This window comes from Drosophila albomicans, chromosome 2L (assembly GCF_009650485.2).
Source record: "Drosophila albomicans strain 15112-1751.03 chromosome 2L, ASM965048v2, whole genome shotgun sequence".
NCBI lineage: Eukaryota > Metazoa > Arthropoda > Insecta > Diptera > Drosophilidae > Drosophila > Drosophila albomicans.
This window is the reverse complement of record NC_047628.2, coordinates 17472688-17488032: the sequence shown is the minus strand read 5'-3', so window position 1 is coordinate 17488032 and position 15345 is coordinate 17472688. Positions and strand designations below refer to the sequence as shown.

Genomic DNA, 15345 nt, shown 5'->3' with positions numbered 1-15345 from the left:
AGAAAAGGCTTCACATATGAGCCAAGTCTGAGTGTGCGTGTGTATGTGTGTGTGTGTGTGTGCGACTGTATGAGTGAGTATTAACGGCCAAATTATGATGAAGCTCACTTGACAGACGCCCATCGTCTGCGGCTGTTTAATGATGAAGATGCGAAACACCCTGTGCTCACATTGTGCTCGTGCCCCTTTTTATCTCTTCGTTTCAATTCGACTCGTTTCTGTGTACACACAACAGGCTGCTGAGAGCGTTAGCGAGAGAGCGAACAAGAGAGAGAGAATTTTCAAATCGGAGCGAACTCTGCTGAATAAGAGCGCAACTTTGAGGAAATGTTGACTGTGCCAAACGGTTTGGCAACATTTTGCAACACACTTTGCTGGCAACATTTGTTGCCAACATCGAGACGTTCTTGCCGCCTCCTTGGGGACATTTAGCGAGGTGTGAGGGCGAGAGAGAGACAGTGAGACTGAGGATGGATCGACCAGGCTTCATTATTTTGCGCCGAAAAGCAAATCTTTGATTAATTGTGCGCCATCTGACATGACATACCATTTACAATGGCCACGTGCTCTTTAAATATTTATCCCAATACGCGCCGAAATCTATAGAATTGTGTGTGTGTATGTGTGTGAGTATGTGTGGAGATGGGCATAAATCATTCGCTTGCTTAACCAACTGGTCGCACAATTACAACAGCAACAACAATTCGCAGCTATTTTCTACAATTGGCAAAGCAAATTTGCTCACAGCTACTGTCCACAAGAGGGCGCCACTTGCACTCTCTCTCCCTTTTGCTCCGTCTCTCTTCTAGTCTGGCCATAATGTGGCATGGCAACGCACATTAAATTTGATTTGGTCACGTTTCCAAGCTTTGTTCCACTTATGGCTCATTTTCGTATGGCCGGCCAATAAAGGGCGGCCAACAAGAGCTGCCCAGGACATCAAATCATAGGCCTGCGATATGATCCATGTGCCCAAATGCAATCACAGCAGCAGCAGCAGCTCGAAAACTGTCGCAACTCTCGCCTCCTAATAGCGGCATTGTTGTCATAAAACTGCCTCCAATGAAATCGGATCAGGACTAAGTAAGAGTTTCGGCATATACTGGGAAGCTAAAGATAGCTTGCAGCTGGCCCACAAAGATAAAAAACCAGTTAACCAGGCACAAGCAACAACAACTTCAACTCGTCCTGCATTCTTGCATATTGAATGCATCGATCTTCAGGACTGTCACACAAAAAAGAAGCCGCCGCCACATCGTTCGAACCTTGGGGACTGGACTGATGACAGTTGGCTTCAAGACAAAAGAATTTATAAGCAGTTCCAGTTTATCTGCAGCAGATTGAGAGACAATGTTATCCAGCTGCCGTTTTAGCCACAGTTTGACTTAATGGCTGCCCGTCAATCGAACGAATTGAAAAAAACAACCCTGACAAAACCTTTAAATCTTGAAATCAAACGACAGATGAAGCGACATCCTTTGATGCCGCTTTAATGATGTTTGCTGCCACAGCGCACCACGACTCAAAGGAGTCTGCAACCAGCAACAGCAGCAGCATCAAACTTGCAACTCGTCTCAGACTTCAGATTGATGAAACGTTCAATAACTTTTGCATAAGTTTGGTACAACAATTAATGAATGTTGAAGGACTAAGACTTTTTAATACCCTTATATATTTGAGTTGAATGCGAAAGCTAACAATGCTCCATATATTAGATTTAAGTCAAGTATTTAAGACTTCTTTCGTATAATAAATTAAATAAATAAGTACTCTTAAAAGAAAAAAAAAATAACTAAAGAAATCATAAATATTCTTAAAATAAAAATTATAAAATAACTAAAGAAAATGAAATAATTTATTTTTAATAATTATTTAAGTAAATATCTATTCTATTAAGCACAACAAAAAAATAATAAAATAAATCAAATTATTATATATTCTAAAACGATAATATATTTAATAAATATATATTCTAAAATAAACAAAATAAAAATTATAAAATATATAAATCCATTTAATATAATTTCTAAAAAGAATTTAAAATTATTTAATAAAACCAAATAATAAATTTAATAAAGATAAAGTGTAAACGGAAAAAATAATTTAAAATAATCAAGGAAAATAAAGTAAATTATAAGAAAATCACCAAAATCCATTAATTTGATATTAGATCTTTATAAATAATTTTGTAGAAAGTGAATTAAATAATAATGATAACAGAAATAAGATATTGTATCCTTTAATTTATAAGTCAACTGCTGCGAAATATTTCATATATATAATTTTTTAATCAATTTTAAAGCCTCTAGTAAAAAAAGATATTTAAGAATAATCTAACGCAATCGACTAAGTAATCTTTCAGATTTAAGACTTTAATATTTAATCATATTATCATAAAAGAATTTAAAAATATATCTTTTAACTTTCAAGCAGCTCTTTAAGCAAATTATTTAAGATTAATTTAACATAATTTATTAATGTAATTTTCAATTCAATATAATATCACATTCATATCAATATATGAATTCTCCAATTTAAATTAAAATGTAATCCAAAATAATGAAGGCTTACAAAGCAACTTTAAAGCAGCTTATTTTTAAAATTGTTTAAGAATAATTTATTATCTTAGCATCAATATAAAATCATATTCTTATCTTAATTCATCAAGCATAAAATATACTCTCATATATTATATATTAATAGACAGCCACAAAAATAGTTGCAAACGATCTTAAGAGTATCAAAGGACTTTCCACTGTTGCAACTTTTGATTTCGTGCTTTCATTTTTTGCAATTTCCGTTTTCTGCATATGAAAATAGAATTGAATTTTAATTCTTCAGCATAGGGACGGGAAACATTGCAATTGACACATGACAAGGCAAACTGACGTTACAAACACAACATGGGACACACAGGCAAAAGAGTTTTCCGTTTTTTTTTTGGGAATAGATTGAAGGCAAATTGAAATGCATGGCAAGGCAAAATAAACTTTTATAAGTGAAGAATACAAATTGATCAAATACAAAAAGCAGCAACATCATCATAAAACTAGGAGGCAAAAGCAAAGCCCCAAAAGCACTCAACTAACGCAAAACCAGGTCCCAGTTGCCAGTTGCCAGTTGCCAGACCCAAAAAACCCAACCAGAACCAGTCTAGGACGAGAGCTGAAGGAATGAGGAGCTGCCACGCGAGCTGCGAGCTGCCAGCTGACAGAATTCGAATAGTGAGCTCATCATTGGGAATTCGAATGCAGAGAGCTGAGAGAGAGAGAGAGAGAGCAGAAAGAGAAGGGAAGCAATTTATTTGATGTGTCGATACGTGTCGCCAGCTACGAGTTTTGCGAGTCTGCCTAGCTGGAAATCTGCAAATCAAATTACAAAAATCATAGCGTTGAATTTTCACACGGCAAATCGCAACAGGGAGTTGTTTGCCACCAAAAGCGAGCTGCCTCTCATCTCCTCTCTTTTCCTCATCCTTTAAACCACTCGCCCAACACAAAACTCAGTCCAGTGCAGTCCAATCGGCCGGCAAATTGTCAGACGTCAAATGATGAAATGAAATCAAACAGAAAGCATTGGACATGGCACAAAACTAGTCTACTATCTACACATACATACATATATGGGTACATATATCCCTGTGTCCAATGTTTGACGAGCGACTAAATAGTGGAATGGCTGTAAAAACTCCCGGTGTTTCCCTTTTGGGTTACTCTCAACTCGCAACTGCATAAACTATAGACTAGAATAGAGGGACGAAAGGACATTCGTCCTGGGACAATCTGCGAAAATTTGAATTTGAAATTTTTTTATTTATTTACACACGTCACACAAAGAGAGAAAGAGAGAGAGCGAGAGTAATAGAGGGAGAGAAAGACAGATAGTGAGAGAGAGAAAAGCGTAAAGTGTGAAAATTGTGTGAGTGTGGATAAACTTACTGTTTAAACAAATGAACTGCCCGATTTTGCACAACTGTCATCAGTATTTCCCCCTTCTCTCTCTATCTTTCTCTTCCTCTTATTCGAACTAACAACTGACTGTTCACTTTTTTACATTCGTAAAACTTTCTATAATTGATATTGCAACTATCGTTCGATGGGAGGAGAGAGGGGAGAACTGCAGTTGCATCGCCGAATGCCCAAGCGATTTATAATTGATATTGACATTTGGTAAAGCTTTTCAATAGCTAGTTTACTTTATGCTTCGCTCTGGAATATATTCATATTCGATTTACGAATATTAAATGCTATTCACTCGACAGCACGATTGTCATACGAATTCATTCGCATTTATTCATAGCCACAACTAAGTGAGTTAACTTTTGCCTAAGGCCGAGGATCAGTTACGTAGATTTTTATTAAATTGTCTGCGTTTTTAATTTGAATTTCAGCTTTGAGGTTTAAATGTCGAAATGTTGATTAAAATGAAATAGATGTTGATTCAATGCAATAAATTATTTATAATGAAACAATGGTTTAGCATATTTTAACGATTCAAATTGATGAATTTTAGTGTCACAAATGTACGCTTCTTTAAGTTGAAAAAAAAAAACAAACTTCAAATGCATATACTGAGAAAAAAAACAGCTTTTAAAATCCAGAACATTAATTTTAACAATTATGATCTTAAATTAAAAGTGGTCTTATTTAATAACAAATTCATAAAATTAAGAGCATTGGTTTGAAAAATGACAAATTCTCAAAATAAGAACATAAATACTAAATTTGCGTTGCAAAATTCTGTAATCCATTGAAATGCCTATAAAGGTTTTATTTAGCCTTAAGTATTTTTTCGTTCATAGCTCAGTTAGTTGAGCTGTCGTGAACCGTTCTTAATTGCAGTTAAAAAGAGGAGGTATTGAGTTCTCAAATGCGACACGAATTGATGATAAATGGATAACTGATAAATAAATGAATGCGCTAAAAATGGATAAAATGACAAAATAATAACCAAGTAGTAAACTCAATAAAATATTATATAATATTTTTCTTTGATCTTATGATAAGGTTTTTAGACAGGAATTTTTTCTCATCAATAAAAACTTGTGTTATATCTTAAATGTTCTCGAAATCATGCCGTGCTTTCTTAAATTAAGATTTTTATATTCTTGACGCAGTATTTCAAAATTCTTACTACGAGAACCAAAATCTTTATTATGGAACATTTTTTCATTGTACACTTAAATATATTTATCTAAGAACATTATTTTATATCGTAATATGATGATGTACTAAATATAAAGTTTCGGACTAGCCTTTTTTAAATTCTTCAACTTTTTCAAATTCTTTAAAGTAAAATTTACAAAAAAATCGTCCAGAAATATTGCACTGAGTTACTCATTTCATAACTGAATTTTCTCTGCATTGATTCCCTCATTCATAAGCATTTAAGCAATGCAAATTAAAGCTTTATTAAAGCCATTGCCATTCATTAATTGTAACTGCATTATTGTATAATAGCCATGTAAAAACATGTCATTTTTCTTTATATTTCCACACATACTACAAATATTTCACATTGCAAAAATCTCTCAAAAATCTCTGCGCTGCAAATAAGTCTGATTCAATTCGTGTCAATTATCATTGACCGAAAATCCCTAAATAATGATCGATTATTCAACTTGCTTCTCGCTCTCACACAATGGATTCAAGTCAAAGACAAGCCGTTAATTATAATTATTGACTGGTCAATGGATTCGCATGCTATTCAATTTGATTCTCTAGCAATTCAACATTTTTTTTTTGTGTTCTCTTTTTTGTTTGCTATATAGAGAACTCTCCATTTGACATTGCGTCGTCCATTTGCTGAGTACTGTGACGTCATGCGGCGCAACTTACGCTAATTAAAATTCCAATTTAATTGGCATTGACTGTTGTTTGTCTTCGGGGCGATTGCAGCGGCGGCAGACGCCGAATTTTTTTTTCGTTTCACTTTTTTATGCTCGCAAATTGTTTATTCAATTAAAATACGCATGAGGCAATGGCCGGATGACAGCGCAGCGCATAAAAGGGGGGCAAAAAGAGCGAAAGAGAGGGAGGTACTGAGAGAGTGAGAGGAAGATAATTGTTGGCCGAGTTTCAGTTGCAGTTGCCATAGAAAGAATGTCAACGTGGCGATTGAATGAGCCACCAAAATCAATTTAAATGGCATCATTCAACGCCTTCGACCACAAGTTTACACACAGATACACTCACACACAGATACAACACATTGACAGTTTATTAACTGACCAACCCGATCACGAAATATTCGTGACAGTCGCCCACCCACGTTGCAGGTTGCTCTGGTCTGTATATTGGCCATTATATCGCCACATTAATTAGTTGGCATTGAGTTGCAGTTGTCGAAGGCGGCCTGACGATAACAACGACAACAACAACAGGAGGCAACTGCATGCCACAACAAGAGGCAACGTCAACAGCAACATTAACAGCAGCTGCAGCAGCAGTTGCAACAGCATTCCTTTATTCCCCATGGGGACTCAAGCTCAGCGTTGACAACTGCAATTCGAGAGAGTTGAAGGACCACACGCAATCGAAGTCCTTTCAATACATCTGAAAATATTCTCGCATCTTATTCATTGCACTTCTTCGTTTCTCATTCTACTGCAATTTGTTTTCCATTACGGTATAATGTACCATGCCACTCGATTTATTTAACGATTTCAATTAACGTCAATTAAATATAGAGATTTACAAAACTCTTCGCACAAAACCGCAAAGTGCATTATGTTTGCTTTAAGTATGCATTGCAATAATTTAACGAACGGTACAAGAATATAAAACATGTTCTGCATTTCAAAATCACCACAATTTCACTTAAATTTTAAAAATCACAATAAAAAAAAACTAAGCTTATTTAAAATGAGCTAAGAATTTAAAAATTTAAATTGAAATATTTCCTATTTAAATAATATAAAGAAAATAATATATTTTTAGTATAAAATTCATAAAAAAGTAGATCGGGAAAACATAAAAATAACAATTTCGAAACAATTTCATTTGAAATAATTAGTTTGTTGTTTGATTTTCTATAGCATTTCAAAATATTGTTGCTAAAGAACTCTACTAATAAAACTAATACTATAAAAACAATTATTTAAAAAAAAGAAATATATGTATATATATGTATTTAATATATAGTTTACTTGCAGATTCTTAAACCGGAAGTTAAATCTCAAATAATACAGAATTTCCATTGGGAACATTTAAAAGCAATAATAAAGTTCAAGATTTAATTTTCATAAACAAAAATAATTTATAGTTTAAAAAGCCGTAATGCCGTCAAAAACTTGAACGAGAATATTCAATATGTTATGCTTTTCAGAATCGACATAATTTCTTTTTAAAAAATAACCTACAATTTATCACTTATTTTTTTTTTAAGAATTACACATTATTTTATTTGAAAGCCACACAGATGAGGAATAATAAACTTTCAATTTACAATTAATATAAAAGTTAAAGACACTTGTAAAAGAAATATTCGTTATGCAGAATTAATTTTCACAAGCAACAGTAATTTATAGCTTAAAAAGGGGCGTAATGCTGGTGAAAATGTAAAGCGGAATTGCAGACACTTTTATTTTTGTGATTTACTTGCTATGCTTTTACTTTTACTTACGAAACTGCAGATGCCAGCAAATTGCGGCAAGTGGCTTTGTTCTCAACCATTTCGACTTCAAATTTGTTGTGTGTGTTTGTTCGTGTGTGTGTGTGTGTGAGAGCCTGGCAGGCGGTGCGCTTCGTTGAAACACAAATCGCATTTAATTTAGTGGAAATCAAAACGAGTCGCTATTTATGTGCCGATGAAATTTCAACTAAGCCTGCGCCTGGGCAATAAAAAGTAACGACGATAAGGACGAGGGCAGCCAGAGTTTGAGAGGAGGAGAAGGGGAGAGTGTGCGCAAGAGAGAGAGAGAGAGACATAAAAGGAGGGGCAAGGTCACAGCTGTGGCACCTGTTGTCTAGCAGGTGGAAGTTGTCTGGCGACGATCGACAGAAGGCTAGAGGGAAATGCCGCAAACATCGCCACAACAACAACAAAAGCAAAACACCCCAACAAGCTGACACCGTTAGAAAGAGAAGCAAGCAAAAGAAAGAAAAGGAAAGAGAGAAAGTAGGAAAAAAAAAACAACAAACAGGTGCTAATCGAAATATAATGTTTCAGCAGCGGTCGCACATAAAAAATGATACGCCAATAAAATTTAATAATTTAAAAATGAAACAACAAAAGGCAAAAGAGGGAGCGAGTGTGAAGTGGAGCGTTAGAGTAAAAGGTGGGAGTGGAGGAGGGATAGAGGAGGGAAGAGGGAGAAGGAGAGCAGCGTGCTGTAAAGCCGGAAAAACATAATAAAAAATTCATGAGCTTTACGAGAAACGCGAAGCAGAAACAAAAAGTGCAAATAATGAATGACGACGAACGCACACAGAACACAACACAAAAATGGGAAGAAGAAGTTACAAGGACAACGGATGAGGCTGAGGCTAAAAGATGAGAGAGAACTCGAAACAGGCGACGACAGGCAAAAATGACATAAAAATGAATCGTTTTGCCTACTTAAAGGCGCATAAAAAGCAATTTCCGGCCTTAAAGCCGTAAAGTATGCAATGCTATCACAGCACACTCAACTCTCTCATTCCTCTCTCTCTCTCTCTCTCTCTCTCTGTAAAGGTAAAGGTAAGTAAAGTTAAAGGATGCCTGGCTGGCTGCTTATTGATTTGCCTAGCTGCTGCTGCTTTTGCTGCTGATTCCTAGTTGTTGTAATTCTGGTTGGCATAGTACAAAGCACTTAAGCAAACAACAAATATTTAGTGTCGCAATGATAATTACAATGCCAACACTGCAAGCAGTCGAGTGAGACAGATGCAGGCGGAGTGCGAGAGAGAGAAGAGGAGAGGTGTGGAGGCACAAGGAGAGAACTGGTGACACCGACATATATCCTTGATATATGCCTTTGTATTTACACATTTTGTGTTTACCTTTGCATGACCAGTCCGTCACTTTGACAATCATAATGAGGCAACCAGCAAAGACCAGACAACAAACACAACAATAACAACAACGAAAACAACAATGGCAACAACCGACAACAACAACGACAACGACATACACTAAAATGGCTGACAGCAGCAAACCTGACTGCAGGACGTCTCACAACAATCGAAATAGCTAGAGATGGAACAGACTTTAACATAAATACTCATGTCTGCGGCACTCGAAATGTGTTTTGTTGCAAGCAAATCTATTGGAAATTTCCTTTGACGTATAAATGCTTAATTGCTATTGAATTAGACGTAATTAACATATTGAAATGCGACACACCATTACTGCACATTTATAAAATCCATTTAACGGATTGTTGAAATGATTTTCGTTTTAATGGGAAACAATTGTCGAATTGATTGATTTAAAATGTAAATGCTAAAAATGGGTCATTAATATGAATATCATTAACAATAATTAAATATATTTATAATGCTGTTAATGTTTCAAGAAATTCTCTTCAATCGATACTTATATAAGAAAGATTAAAGCTATAGCATGTGGATAGCTTCATCGTATGCATCTTCTAATGCATATATAAGCATCGAAATGAAAACAAAGCTTAAAGTAAGGATGCTTAAAGTATTATGAAATCTCTTATCTTAACAAATCCGTACAAGCGATCAATCTATTCTGCATTTGTTAACAGAGGAAAGGAAAGGATCAAGGAAATACTTCACAAACCCAGTTTAGCACAATAAATATGTAAAGATGCACGACATTATTTAATTTTCCCCGTTTTAAAGATTTATTAAGTAATTGAACAGCAACATACATAGTACCAAAACATTCTGGGAACGTATTCGGAACAAACCTCAAGCTTAACATATATCAAAAGAACGTAAGAGAAACCGAGTGAAAATCAAATTAAGCTGCACAATTGACGATCTAAATTTGAATACTAGATTAAGTGAACTTTCTTAAAATTAATCAACAATATTCCTATATAAATATTCAATACATCTTAACGCATAACTATCGCAGTTTATTCCCCCCTCTACATGATCGTTTGTCCTGAGTCACGCACACATCGCTAGCAGTTAAAGAGGTCTGTCTAGAGGCCAGGTGAGGTCCTGTTTAAGGCTGCCGCGTGTCTCTTTAGGTCTGTGTTGTCCCGTTATAACGATGATGGCTTACATGTATGTGTGTGCTGTTGTTGTATTATTGTTGTTGTTGTTGTTGTTTGCCTGGTCAGAAAGCGCAGGTAAGCAAAGCAAATCTATGTTCCTTGTTGACTTTTGCTTTTATTTAATTTTGTGGCAAGGTGGAGCGACTATAAATACATACACATGCCATGTTTATGTCCCACTGACTGACTCTGAATAAGTGCGTGTGTCTAGGTGTGTGTGTGCGAGTGTGTGTATGTGTGTGTGTGGGCGCAGCAAATAAACTTTAATTGTTGCAACCACAGCGTGTCCTGGCACGTGTTTCTATGTGTGTGTGTCTGTCTCTCTCTCTCACTCTCTTTCTTTATGTGTGTGTGTGTGGAGACGCTGTGTGAATTGTTGCCGTTGTTGTAATGCTTAACTTAATGCGCTGTTATCCTTTAACTGCCTGGGCGACCAGCACACACACAAACACCGGCATATACACACACACATACACATAGACAACTTGCAGTGCTGTCACACTAATACATATTCATGTTAATGTCAGCGCATAAATCTTGCAAAGTCTTCTAACACCTGTCAGCCATTTTACAAGGTGTTTCCACTTAATACATCGACAGAGACAGAATACAGACGACAGACGACATACACACACATAACGTCGAAAGAGACAGCAATAGCACATTAGATAGCAAGCGCATATGTCTGTGCCTGTGTGTGTGTGAGTGTGTCTTTTGCCTTTGTACGCCATGTGTCAATGTGTCGGTCATGTGTCCAGCGCTGCGTGTGATATTGACAGTTGTTTGGGTCCACAAGGCTCCAATGAGCCGGCGATAGCAACCCAGATAGAGATGCGGAACGAGACAAGAGATAAGAGAGTGAACGAGAGATAGAGTGAGAGAGAGAGAGAGAGGCAGCTGTAATCGCTGAGTGAACGTCAATTGCTCAACATTGTGGCAAATTTGCCATGGCCAAAAGCTAAAAAAGCACACGACACTCTCTCGTCAAGCAATTGTCGCCCGCTAAACACAACAGAACTCAAAATTATGCTAGCTAAATGTGAATGGCGGTTGGCCAAAAGAGCAACGTAAAAGCAAAAGCAAAAGCAGATATCTAGCCTGGCAAATGGGAGCAACACGGCCACAAAACAGAAGCAGTAACGCAGGATCACGGGCAGCCGGATGACAACAACGTTGACATTGATTGAACGTTGTCCACAACAAACAACGCACTCTGAGCGATGGCCAATTGTACAACCAGAGAGAGAGAGAGAGAGAGAGAGAAAGTGGCAACGGGGTAAGGTAACAAGGGACAAAGCTAGTAAAGCCAAGACTGTGCACAGGTTGTTAGTCACACGGTGTTGATTGTTATGCCCTGATAATAAACGGGTCTAACGAATATGGCTAAGCAAAGCTTTTGGCTTAATTTATGCAAGCCATTTCCAATTAACTGTCTCAGTTATCGAATCTATTCTTATCGATAAAGAAATTTCAGCTAATTGTCAATTAATCAGGCTTGGAAATTATTGCTCAATATGAGATAACAATTATTGAAATTTATATTACTTACAGTTGATCAAATTTCACATCGATGGGATGCAGAACATTTCTGTAAAGAAAAAAGAAAATATTAATAAATTATATTTCTATATATAATGGAAACAGATTTATTTAACAGATATGTATGAATCTGTACAGAAAGTAAACGATATAAAAAAAAAATCGGAAATTCTTTATCTACATAAATATATTAGCTTAAAGTCGCAAGTTTTTTCAAATTTGTTTTTGTACTAAAATTATGTAAATATTTAATGATAAAAGAGATTTGTCAAAATCTCAAAATCTTTAAAGTCAAAGTCTTTATAAATATGAAATAATAAATGAAAATATCAAGCTACTAAAATATCATATCGATGGGAGAGCAGCATATTTCCCAATGGAAAAGAATTGAAAAATATATTAAAACTATACTTCTATATATGAAAATAGTAAAAAAATGTAACAGGATTGTCAGCATGTTCTTACTAGAGAATTCAATTTAAAGCAACAAATTATTAAATAAATGTGTATTCTACATAAGCACTCCAAATTTCAAGTTATTAAAAATATAAATCTAAAACAAAAATAACAAAAATAATATATTCATGCTAACTTCTTATTGGCTGCAAACGAATTACAGCTGTCACAAATGTTTAAATTACATTCTAATAAGTCAATAAACTTCTATTTACAATTATTAGACTTCGTTGCAAACCGAACAACTTTACTTTTTCCAAAATGTTGCAAATTTATTGCACAAAACTTGGGATTTTCAACTTCTACTGCTCGTGTGTAATGAATTTCCCAGCACGCCTAAAAGTATGCAATGGCAAATGTCTGTGAAATTTTGCAACAAAACAATATAGAATTGGGCAAGGAAGAAGAGTTGTGGAATATCCTTGTTGATTAACTCTCAATCTATGCTTACGTCTGACTAAATAAGCTCAAATTGGTCGAGTCATCGTAGTGTATGTAAAGTTCGACTGCTTACAAAGAGATGCCCACAAAATTCATTTCCACTGGCTGTTGCTGTTCGTTGTTGTTCTTGTTGTTGTTGTTGTTGTTATAGTTGTTGTGGTTGTTTTGCCGGATTTTGTTGTTCTTGTTGTGTTGTGAGCTGCGGTGGCGCTTTTGGGTGTTTGGTTTATTTTAATTGCCTGGACTCTTTAATTGTTGAAATATTTAAATTAGTTTGCTGAGAGCTGTCGTCGGCGATTTGAGTGAGCAGGTGATTCAGTTGTATGCCTCCCTTCCCTCCCTCGCTCTCCCGCTGTCCGGAAAAGTCCCCTGTCTGTGTGTATTTGTGAGGGCTTAACTTTGCGACTTACTGTGTGAATGTGTGTGTGTTTGTTTGTGTGTATATGTATATGGTATTAATGTGTGCATGTGTCCTGACCGTTGCTAGCCATTAAATTACATTGAACCGCACCCCAAAGAAAAAAAAAAACAGGATACTTTGTCGCATACACATAGAATGAATGGCAAAAGGACAACATAGAGAGGACCCATAGAGTGAACCAGAGAGAAAGCCAAGTGCTGCTGAGGCAAAACCAAAATCGAGGCAAGCAGCAGGTTTTCGTATTTAAGACGAAATAAATTGGATTAGAAACCGCAAAAATCCAATTGTCTATTGTGGTGCGGGCTGAAGAAGAAGATGCTTCCCACCCCCTCCTCACCCCAACGCCGCAACCTCCTGCCACTTCTGCCACACACTTACCACCTCCTCGGTCCTCTGTGTGTGCCCCATCTCAATGGCATATGCGACATTTTGGGGGCCCCGGCTGTCTTTTAAGCTTTAGATGTTTGTAACCTGGCCGATTCCAAATCCGAATGTAGGTCTTAAAATATTTAGCAAGAAATGCTGCGACTTTGTCTCTCCTCCTTCGTTCTGCTGCTGTTGCTGTTGCTTTTCTGTTTGTTGTCGTTGTCGTTGTCGTTGTCGTTGTCATTCTCGTGCTCTCATTGTAGTTGTTGCTTTCTGCGTCTGCTGCCTCTTTTGTATGTTTGTATGCAAATCAAAGACTAATTGGATTTTTAAGCTCAAACTGTCAATGCCGTTGCCACATTGGTGCGATGCTCGGCACTCGCTCTCTCTCTCTCTGTCTTTCTCTCTCTCTCTGGTTTGCCAAAACTCTTGGCTGGCTGTCTGTTTTAGCCCCGTCTCTCTGTTTGTGTTTGTGCACCTGACTTAAAGGCAAAAAACCGTTGACAAAGGGCCAAAAACTGAAATGTCGTCGACCGTCGACCATCGAAGCGTTTTACGTTTTGCGTTTGCTCCATTTTGTCTATATATTGTATATATATTTGTGTATTTGGATTTATGTTTTCGGTAAGCGATTTAAGCTGCACGGCAAACAATTCCTCATGCAGCTCTCGTCCATTGAACTGCTAAACTTCCAAGCTCAAACTCTCTCTCTCTCTGAGTTACCTCGCATCTTCTTATCCTGCATCCTGTGTGTCGTCTGTTTCCCCAAAAATGAGTGGGGCGATGCAAATGGCACACTAATTTGATTCTATTTAAATCTCATTGCGGACATCAGGCGACTTGGCTTAAACGCCCACTGATGGCTGTTTTGTTGTGCTCTGTTTTGTTTTCTCTCTCTCTCTCTCTCTCTCTCTCTCTCTCTCTCTCTATCTGTGTCTCTTTAGCTAAGAGTTCGTCCTGTGCCTCTGTGGTTGCTGCTGCTGCCTGTGGTTCTGTTTTCTGGTCGCCCGCATGACGCGCACTCATCACGTAACAGTTTTCGCCTACGTGTATGTGAGTGTGTGCCTCACTATGTGTGTGTGATTGTGCTTGTGCGAAGCCTCGTCTCGTCTCTCGCTCAAATGAGTGCCTTGAGTATCTTTTCTATTTGCGTGAACGCAGCTGCCCGGCCAAATAGTCTAACAGTCTGCAGCCTACAAACATGTCCTTGCCAGCTTACAACAACTGTTGGAACAACAAGCATCGCTGCTACGGCGTCAAGAGCGTACAGCAAAAGCGACAGATAACAAACACTCGACTTGTGGGCTTGAATACTACTACCACCATATAGAGGAGGAACCAAAGCCACTTGCCTTCCTCTCTGCTTCTGCTTCTGCTCTGCTCTAGTCTGCCATCATGTGTGAGACTATGTCTTCCACTGGACATAATCGGATCGGGTATGTTGCTTATCGGATCCGGCAAAGTATCTGCGAATCTGTGTAGCAACTAGTTCAAGCGGAAACTCTGACGATGGACTCAAACTTCGAGACTAATACAAGTCTTAAGCGTGTGCGGGTCTGGGGTTAAATTAGAGGGCACAAGTTTAGTCTGTTTATAAAGCGACGGACGTGTTTACGTGTTTTCCAAGTTTTAAATATTTACTAATGAGACATTTCAGTTAGGAGTTGTTTACTTTAACACATTTTACTTAGCGCTCAATTATATACTTAGTATGAAAATTTAGAAAATGAAACAATTCGCTGGGTAAAAACGAACGAGTTGTTTCCATAGAATAGTTTCAAATATTGACCCTTTAAAGTAGCGAGTAATTTTTGTCGTTACATTTGTTTGTGAGTTTGTTAATTTTTATTAATCTCTAAGAACCGAAAGCTCATCACTCACTACTATATTAAGACTGACGGTCACTCGCTACATTTGCTACTCGTTACCAATTCAATTTTGAAATAAG

At 36.9% G+C, this 15345-nt stretch overlaps 1 long non-coding RNA gene across 1 annotated transcript in view; it reads right to left on the bottom strand.

Moving 5' to 3' along the window:
- Positions 1–15345, bottom strand: part of LOC127565122 (uncharacterized) — a 216065-nt gene that overhangs the window by 105053 nt on the left and 95667 nt on the right. The window contains exon 4 of the long non-coding RNA XR_007954510.1: positions 11724–11762. This is a non-coding gene — a long non-coding RNA (uncharacterized LOC127565122). The remainder of the gene's footprint in view (positions 1–11723; positions 11763–15345) is intronic.